The sequence below is a fragment of the Petaurus breviceps genome, unplaced genomic scaffold (genome assembly GCF_028583685.1).
Source record: "Petaurus breviceps papuanus isolate PSGF00001 unplaced genomic scaffold, PetGlider_PUasm1.0 81, whole genome shotgun sequence".
NCBI lineage: Eukaryota > Metazoa > Chordata > Mammalia > Diprotodontia > Petauridae > Petaurus > Petaurus breviceps.
The window spans coordinates 9374500-9385078 of NW_027186546.1; positions in this window are offsets into that span (position 1 = coordinate 9374500).

The window sequence follows — 10579 nt, forward strand, 5'->3', positions numbered from 1 at the left end:
TAATTGGAAATACTTAAAGCAGTTGTTGGTTCAATAGGTAGCAATGGTCTCCAAGATGGAATAACCATGGACAGATTTAGTCTCAGAAGAAAATGGAAAGGCATCAAAGGTCAAATACCATGGATCTTTGAAAAAGGAGCTTAGTCACTTGAAATGGCACATGCAAGAAATTTGACTGAGTAGGCTGTCAATGTGGGTGGTCAAGGCAATTCTGGAAATGCTATCTTTTTACTTAGCCCACCACAGGTCACTTTTGTTGCTTTTCCTAAAGGTGGCCCAGAAAAGATGGATAAAAATGATAACTGTTCTTTCTTTCACCCCTTGAAACTGAGACAGAAGCTGTGTGTATGTTGATAGGGTGATGTAAGGATGCTTATACTGATACTGATCAGCTCCAAAGGGAGGTTCAGATTTTTAGAGTTTGAAGGGACCTCAGACGTTACATGATCTGACCTCTTCATTTTATAGATGAAGAAACTGAAGCCCAGTTAGGTAAGGGAACTGACTTTTCCAAGGTCACTGAGAAGCAGAGCTGGGATTCAAACCCAAGTGCTCCTGTTCCAAATCTCCCTCTAGATTTCAATTTCTATTGCTCTTAGTCAAAAAGCAGCATTATTCAGCTCTGTTCCTTTGCTTCTTGTACCTCCCTCCTCCCCTCTGAAAGAAATAATAATGATTACATTTCATGGAATTCATAGCACATTGTAGGGCTTTTTTTTAATTTTTATTTTCTTAAAGTAAGTGAATCCTTTTTTTGCTTTTTGTTTTTGTTTTGGAGGGCAATTGGGGTTAAGTGACTTGCCCAGGGTCACAAGGCTAGTTTTTGTGTTAAGTGTCTGAGATCGGATTCGAACTCAGGTACTCCTGACTCCAGGGCCAGTGCTCTATTTACTGCACCTCCTAGCTGCCCCTAAAGCAAGTGAATCCTAAAAATAACCCACAGAAGAAGTCAGGAGAGAAATTATTAGCCACATTCGACATAGGAGTCATGCAACAATTAGTTTGAGTTTAAATGGGAAATGGCTGAACTTGGAAAGGGGTGCACACAATCATCAAAAATGGACATGCTGTCTATCAAAGAACTTACTATAACCAGGATAGAGGATGGTGTGAGAAAACCAGTGTTTGGCTTCATTTTCAGTTTTTGAAAGTAGCAATATGATGTTGGATTCATAACATGCGAGCACCCAAGGAACCATTCAAGGGCATGCTTAAAGTCAATCTCTCCTAGTTCAGCCAAGCAGTAGGTATCCATGAAAGAAATCATTCAGAGCAGGGAAAAGCTCAGGACTTCCCTGAACTATACTGGGTCCTTTGGAATGAATCTACAATTCTATTTGATCTGGACTAGAAGCAAGAAGGTAGGGTTGACTGTGGTGAAGGCACACAGGAAACTTCAAGGTGAGGAAACTGCCATCAGGGGTAAGGGGAGGAGCAGCTTCTGATTGGGGAATACAAGCAAATTGAGTCACTTGGAAGGTTATTGCTAGTAAATCCAAAGTCGTGGCCCTGGGGATAGGATTAAAAATGATAATCATTCCATCTATAGAAGAGCAACCAGGAAGACAACCTGGGAGGGATGGGGCTGATTTCATATACTAGGTACATCATCTGAAGCAATATTTAGGAGCCAAAAAAAAAAAAAAAAAAGACCTGGGAGGAGGTTGGGAGTAAAAGTCCCACACCAGCGGTAATTATTCTGTCATAGAGATTTGAAGTACCATGAAAAATGAGTGAGAAATGAAGCAGCTCCTGTGGAAATCACTATTGAATTTGTGAATGCTTCCAGCCTAGGATTGCTTTCCATTAGTCCGAGTAGCATTAAGTTATCATCAAGGTTTTATACCCAAGGATCAATCCGAGGTCCTAAGTATTGTTTGCAGAGGGAAATGGGTGGGGGAGGGGAGACTGGCAGCAATCCAGGCCTGGCAGCCTGACATTGCAAGAATTTTCTTGGCCCGCTTTTTGGATAGAGTCTGATCCTGGTTATACTTACTCTTGGAATAAAAAAAAAAAAACCTATTACTGTGTCTACATTGATCCATTAATGGTATTTAATAAGCACTTGGTGATTGTGCCGATAACAGTTATGGTATTTGGCACCATCTTTTCATAAGCAAAACTCTGCTTTGCTAATCCCACAGGTGCTGCCATGAAAATTCAGGATTTAGGAAGTGATTGCCAGCTGTGCGGGAGACTTCCTAGAATCCCCCAGATCACAGTGACCTTGGATTTCTGGGAAGACTGCTTGAGCAGCATGAAGTCCCTTCTTTCATCTTGATCAGTCATGGCAATGTTTGTTGGTGTGGCAAGGCAGGTTACATAAAGTATAGACTTAAAAGTTTGATATTCAGGAAGCCATTTCTTTTCATAAAGACTCTATCTATATGACCCTTTATAGAGTCTCTTTTCTTAACAAGTCTTCAAGGGAGGAAAACAAATATTGGGTTATAAGGATGAAAAAGGCAGTATGGTGTGGAGTAGATAGAGCTGGTATTATTATTCCCATTTCATACATGTAGAAACTAAGACATAATTTGCTCATGATCTTACAACTAGTGAATGATTGACCCGGGAATTTTTTACTCCAAATTTTCCTACTATACCATATGACTTGAAGTGAAGGGATACTGCTATAAGAAGACAGTAGAGTGCTTTGGTCTTACTGTTCCAAATGTTAGGTTTATAATTTTGGGGAGAATTCCTTTTAGTTTCCTGCTCAGGATTTAAAGTCATGAATTACTAGGCCTTCTAAAAGTACATTAATTTTAAAAATATTGACTTAAACAGGACCCCCCCAAAATTAAACACTAAAATCTACTTCTTTGCATTACTCTAATTTTTCTGCCAAAAATATCCATACATACTTTTACATGACTGTTATCATTGTGTGCATTTCATTTTGTATATATTTTATCTGGTAACAAAATTTGTTCATTTGCATCTTATTTTTCTGTCACCTTCATTTCTAAACATTTCTCCCTTCTGCCCCAGCCAGGAAGTCATTCCTTGTAGCAAAAAATAAAAAAGGGGGAAAAAAGTTCAGAAAAGATAAGTGACCATAACAGCCATCAAGTCTGACAAATATTCCATGTCTATGGGGGGGGGGGCAAGATTAATTATGACATTGTTCAATTTCATTTTTTTAGGGGAACTTGTTCTTTTCATTGGTGTACTGATTGTGCACGTTATAAACCATTCTATTTCATTTTGTATCAGTTCATATGTCTTCCCCTATTTATCTGCATTCTTTGTATTTGTCATTTTTTTTGAGGTGCAGAAAAAATTCATTACATTCACACATCACAATTTCTTTAACCATTCTCCAGCTAGTAAACATCTATTTTGTTTCCAGTTCTTTGCTAATTAATGCAAAAACGCTGTTATAAATATGTTTTTGTATATGGAACCCTTCTTTCTATCTTTAACCTTCTTGGGGTATATGCCTAGCAATGAGCTATAGATCTTCAGTAAAACCATTGAATTTAATATTTTCAATTAATTTAAAATTAATTTAAAGATGCCAAGTTTGAAGGTGATAAAAAAAGGAAAGAAGTCAAAATTCAGTACCTTTCCCTCCAACCCTTAACTATTATTAATCATAGCTTAATTCATCTTTGAGTGTTATCTAAACACTTTATTAGACTCTTTTCTCCCTTCTTAATTACTCGGAATCCTTACCTTGAAATGATATTTCTCTGGGGCTTGTCCAAGGCAATGAAATTTCAAGCTAACTTGGCATAGAAAGTTTCTCTGGCAGTTTATTCTCAAATTTGTGGCTACTTGTGGCTTTTCTCTTTTTTAGCCATAGTTAGTCAGACTATTCTCCTGTTTAGGTTGCTCTAGTAAATAAGAGGGATGGCCTTAATTTGCCTTCTTGGTTTCTTTATCAGTCAGGAAAGTCTGTCTGTCTTCCCTCTGACTCCACTGTTTTCTTTTTCTCTAAGTCAAAGTAGCAAATGTGATATTATAGCCATGTAAGACATATTTGGACTGCCAGTGAAACTTCTCCCCCCAATATATTCCAAAACTGATTGGCTCTATTTCTTGCCAGTCCAGTTTCTCTGACAGATTACTTCTGTCCTGAGGCTTTCCCCTCTCTCTCTTCTGATCAATACTTTATTTACAAACAAAGACTTGTATAAACTGCCTTTTTAAAAACAGAGCTTGAAGTCATAAACATCTTAGCTTATACCAGAAATTTTTGTAAAGAGCTAATATTTTACCCAAAAATTCATTTCAAAGCATATGCATTAGTGAGTTCTAAAATGAAATTGATCTGTTACATCCTTATAACTGAAATAATTTCATGATGTAACAAAAATGAGTAGATATTAATTCAGCACTTCAGGATTTATAAAGCACTTTACCTGTGTTATCTGTCCTGATTAATCTCATGTGGCATTAATGTGTGACCTTAAGAACTTCAATTCTCCTTACAGCTGTTTCCATATATGCTAGATGGAAGCATCAGGGCTGTCTCTTCTAACTTTACTGAGGGGATTGGGAAGAAACACCAGATAACACATAAGATGCTTTTTCTATATCTTGAGGCTTCAGAGATGTGTGATTTCATCAATGCTGTTACTTCCTCCACTGCGGCAGATTTCAACCCCTCACATAATTAGTAGATGGTCTTGGAGAGTTGCTATGGCCAAAAAAATTTATCACCTTGTGGCCAATCTGGTGATAACCTCTTTGAATTTAGCTAGGTTGACTCTCCAGACAACAGACCTTTCTGGCTGATAAGGAAGTTCTGCTTGAAGCCTTTTCAGTAGGATCTGCAATCATCTTAACTAGGGAGGGTCACCTCACACCACAATGAGTCATCAGAATAAGACTTTCACAGCTCTTTCTTTATGCCTCTTTTAAGACTAAAAAGACACATTCACTAAACTGAAATTTATTGTTCAGCTAGTAAGCATGAGTTTCCTACATCCTATAAAAATTATAAGCCCTTAATCACAAGATTATAGAATCTCACACTTGGAAAGATCCTTCAATGCCATCTAATCCAACCAGTATCTCAATAGGTATTCTCTCCATAATATGGGGCAATCAATCAATTTGTTAAATGCCTACTATATGCTTGGCACTCTGCTGGGTGAAGAGGATACCCCCTAAGAGGGTTAGGGTTGCTCTGGAGACCCCAAAATACCAACACGCTGGGTCCTGCCAAATGAATTCGACTTGAGTCTTCTCAGCCAAAGAAAAGTAAAATTTATTAAAAGTTTGCTTGCATTAGACACAGAGTAAGTCTGTGCTAGGTTGTTCTATGGTGCTCTCTCTATTCTATGGCATTCTATGGTGCTCACATGGCATGAGATGGAGTCTTTATATACAGAAGGTTGTGGGAGGAATCTAGGGGTGGTCTAGAGGAGGAGTTTGGGGAGGGTCTTCAGGAGGAGTTAATGAGGTCAATGAGTGATTAAGGGTGGGAAGTCACCTGGAGACCACAAACAATGGTGGGCTAGGCCAGTTCAAGGGTGGGAAGTCTAGCAACAGACCTGCCTCATCAAATGGGAAGATTCAATCAGAGTCCAAGGGAGGTTCTCAGAGCCTGTACCTCAAGGACTCAAGGAGAGCTTGAGGGGGCTCCCAGAGCCCATACCTCATCAGTGGATGCTGAGAATAAAAGTACAAAGAATGAAATAATCCCTACTCTCAAGAAGCTTAACTTCTAATGGTGCAGACAACCAATACATATAGAAGAAATTTTTTTAAATGACTAAATACAAATATGTATAAGGTTGTTGAACATAAGGTCGTTTGGGAGAGAGAGCACTCAGAGTTGGAAGGAGCAGGAAAGTCTTCGTGTAGAAAATGGTCCTTGTTATCTGTCCTTCATTTTTCAGAGAGGATCAAGGACATGAAAGGGATTCTATGAGACAGAGTTAATGTAGGGCACTTCCAGGCATGGAGGACACTAAATGCAAAGACAGGGAGATGAGAGTGTTGTGAGGAGCAGAGAGAAAACCAACTTGACTGGATTGCAGTGTGTGGGAAGGAGAGGAATGTCTACAAAGCTGGGAAGAAAGGTTGGAGCCAGTTGGATATAACTTTAAGAACTAAACTTTCTTTACAGGTAATCATCTATGTTCCTCTTGAAGAGCTCCAGAGATGGGGAACTCACAACTTTGCAAGGCACCCATTCCAATTCAAGAAGGTTCAACTCTTTGGGAAGTTTTTCCTTACATCAAGTCTAAATCTGTTTTTTGTTTGTTTGTTTTTGTTTTTGGTTTGTTTTATTTAAGTTTCTGTCTCTTGTTTTTCCAGTAACCTGGGAGGCTAATAAAAGAAGTCTAATCCGTTTTCTACTGGGGTAGCTAGGTGACTCAGTGGACAAAGTGCTGGGCCTGGAGTCAGTAAGACTCATCTTCTGGAGTTCATATCTAATATCAGACACTTATTAGCTGTGTGACCCTGGGCAAGTCACTAAGCCCTATTTGCCTCTGTTTCCTCATCTGTAAAAATGACCTGGAGAAGGAAATGGCAAACCACTCCAGTATCTCTGCCAAGAAAACCCCTAATGGCATTGTGGAGAGTCATATGCAACTGAAAAAATGATTTAACAACAACAGATACATGAAGATAGCATTCTTGTCTCTCACTCTTTCCTTATGCCCTTTCTCTCTCTCTCTCTCTCTCTCTCTCTCTCTCTCTCTCTCTCTCTCTCTCTCTCTTTCTCTCTCTCTCTCTCTCTCTCCCCCCCCCCTTAAAATCTTCTCTAGGTTAAATATCTTGAGCTTTACTGGCTAATACTTTTGTGACATGGTTTTCTTTCAACATTTATCTCATCCTTGATTGGTTGTGAGCTAACTTGTCACTGTCTCTCCTGAAATGTGGCCCCAGAAATGAACAGAGATAGAAGAGAACATGAGAGGAAAACCAGACAAAAAGAGTTTCACAAAAACTCAGAGAGGAGAAAGTGTCCAGGAGGAGTGGAGGGTCGGGGAGTCAACATCAGACTGCAATGAAGAGATCATTGGTGACTTTGGAGAGATCCCTTTCAGTTGAATGAAGATTGGAAGAAGCCAGGTTGCAAAGGGTTGAAGAGTAAGTGACTAGGAAGAGAGAAAGTGGAAGCAATTATTTTCCAGAACCTTACAGCTGAAATTCTAGCTCACTGATGCTAATGGCAGTTGCTTGTAACATTAGCAAAAAAAAAAAAAAAATGGGAAGACCCTAGATGAGACGGTTCTGCTTATAAAAATAACAACAAATAACAATAGCAAATAAGGACATTATAATTTTTCAGCATGGACATGGCAATAGTTCTCAAACTCTTCTTCGATTCAATGAATCAATTAATATATATTTATTAAGCACCTACTATGTGTGGGGTACTATGCTAGATTCTTCTTCCAAAGACTGCACATACCCATTTTACCTGTTTTAAACTACCTGTTTAAGCTCTTGAACATCTTATTTTCAATCAGGTTGCAAAACCTAAAGTGGAGTGGGGTTGGGGGACTGGTGCAGTGTCAGTCTTGATTTAATTTATATTTAACGGATCCCCTTAAACTGAATTCTTACTTTATATAGGGCCATATGGCTCTGGTTAGATGCTCCATTAGTTAGCAGCTGCTTACTTTAGCTCATAAGCTACATGGAAAGTAATTACATTGAATAGACAGTACCCTTGATTTAAAGTCATAGGGTGAAGCTGTTAATTGAATAGAAATGATAGATCTTAAAAAAAAGAAAAGAAAAAAGAAAGAAGGAAGGAAGGAAAAGAAAGGTAGATCAGGCTTGAAGAAACATAAATATCATAGGCAAAGTGCCCCAAAGAACCAACAGGAAGCATTTGCACAGTAGAACACAATTTCATTTATTTCATTTGTCCTGCATAGGAAACAGGCAAATCCTTTACAATTCATCATGGATCCTTTCCCCTTCAGAAAAACAATGGTTGGACTTTGTCATTGCTCCTCACTTAGGTTCAGAGCTTTTCAGACATTTCTTCACTGCATTTTTGTGGTCAGTTTTCAGGTTGAAGGGGTGTGTGTGACAGAAGCTGGGGAAATGAAAGATGGGATTGTTTCCATGTCATCCTCTACCCTTGCCACCTGGCGCAGGGATTCTGATGAGTGGAGATACATAATGGCTGTCTCAATGAAGCATGTTCCCTTCTTTTCTGGAGGTCAGGGACCAGGAGGAGCAGGAGAGCATAAGATCTGTTGAAATGTGACCTTAGCTCAATTGGGGCTAATATTTCCCCAGAATTCAGGAGAATAAAGAAAATGAAAATGACTTAAAGAGAATGATGTCCAGAGAGTTCTCAAGTTGTACACTTGGATAGTCAAAAGTCCAAATTTTTAAGAAAAAACAACAGCCTATGACTGATTTCTTCGAGGAATGGCTGAATAGTCAATAATAAAAAGGGGGGGGGGGAGGTTGAGTATGTGTGTGAAAAGAAATTCAAGGTTAAAAAAGTGAAAACTTGATTTCCCAAGGTCAAATCTTATTGCCATAATCACCTCTGCCTCACGATCCTTTATTTCCTTCCATTCACAGCTCACCTCTTACTTTCTAAATGCAACATTTTCTGTTTTCCCAACTGCTGGTCTCCTAACAGTTTTACATTTTAATTTTAGTATTTATTCTGCACACATTTTTTTTTCCTGCAAATACTTGTGTGTATATATGTATGTTGTCTCTTGATAGAATGTAAGTTCTTTTGGTTGAGACAGTTTCATTTTTGTCTTTGCATCTCCATCTTCTAACACAATGCCTGGCATGTGGTAGGATGTGGTAGGATTAATAAATAGTTGGGAATTAATTGATTGATGGATTCTGAGACTTCTTCTTATTCGAGATCCTTGTAATAGTTTGTGTTTAATAGCCATTACATATGAGAATGTATCAACTGAGATTGCAAGGACCCACCATAAGAAATTTCCTTTCCATTTCCATGTCTTCAACTCAATTCTCATCCCCTCCTACACAGAGACAGAAGTCACCTAGAATTCAGTAGGGCTAGATGGAAGAAGAGATTATGGAATTGGGCCATTAGTGAAGAAACCAGTGTTGCCACACTTTCCCATTATTCTGCTGGAGTCATTAATGGCAATGGAAATCTTTTCACCTTTGTACTTGGAATATGGCAATAGGCTGGCTCTTGAGAACTCTTTGGAAAGAAAGTGCTACTGTCTCTTGAGTCCAGTTTTCCAGTGTGCAGGTCAGGGGGCAAGTTACATAACACTATGAAGGTAAGCCTTCTGCAGGTTCATGCAGGGATGGAAGGCTTGAGAAAACATGGGAAAACAATGCCAATGAACTGTAGGAGGAAGGAGACAAATTGAACTGCCAGTTGTGTCACCAACCAGCCATGCTATTTATAATAGGCTCTGCCAGCAGCTAACTGTGTGACCTTGTTCAAGTCATTTAAACTCTGTTGGCCACAGTTTTATGATTTGTAAGATCAAGGAATGGACCATGTGATATAGAAGACCCCTTCCAGCTCTAAAAGCCTGTGATTTTATTTTCACTGCCTTTCACCACCATAGGATTTATAAACACCCTGTATTTATGAGCAAAAAAGAAAAAGAATTGAAGCCAAGCAAGTCATAGGTTCATGGCATGAGATAGGCTAAAGAAGAAGTTCTTAACTTGGGTCTGTAAACTTGATTTTCAAAAAAATATTTTTTATAACTATATTTCAGCATAATTTGCTTTCTTTTCAATCCTATATATTTTCTTTTATCTATCTGAAAATATTATTCTGAGAAGGGGTCCATTTGTTTCACCTGACTGCCCAAGGGATCCATCACACAAAAAAAGGTTCCGAATCCCTGGGCTAGAGATAAGCATAGAAACATGTTCATCCGCCCAGAGCAGTAACTACTGCCCAAATAGCAGGGGAATCTTTGAAATCAGGACACTTCTTTCTTCTGCATGTTTATTATTATTTTTTAATTAGCAAATATACAGGGACCCTTTCAACCATTTTCATATTTTTTTAAATTAGGGGACTGATCAAGATTTAATCTCACCTGGCTAGCTAGTACCCAATCAACATCCTAATTTATTCCAGCTACATGTAACATAAGAATTTTCTGTTGAGGAGCACAGCTGTATAGTAGGAAAAGCATGGAACTCAGACCAGCAGGGAGTCATAGGCAGTCACTCATAGATCATATTTCCAAATCCCATGAGGAAATATTCCAATTGGCCAAAAAGGAGCCAATGGGAATCATCCTCCAGTATGCCACATCTAACCTTTGCTCTATTTAACCTATGCAGAAGACCTGGGCTTGAGTCTTTGGTCTATCATTTATTGGGTCTTATGATGTAAATTTCTATTTCTTCATATTTAAAATGTATATATTAATACTCCAATGATGATCCACAAACATGGTATCAGAAAAAAAGTTGTTTGTCATATTTTTTGATATTTTGATTGAATTGCTTGATTTTTTAATCTGCTTTTTCTTTTCTTTTCTTAAAAATTTATTTGTTATAAGGGATAGCTTTCTGGCAGAGGGAGGGGAAAATCTTGCCATTTGGGCAAAAGATATTAATACAATTTTATTTAAAAAAATGTAAAGCTGGGGTGGCTTGGTGGTGCAGTGAATAG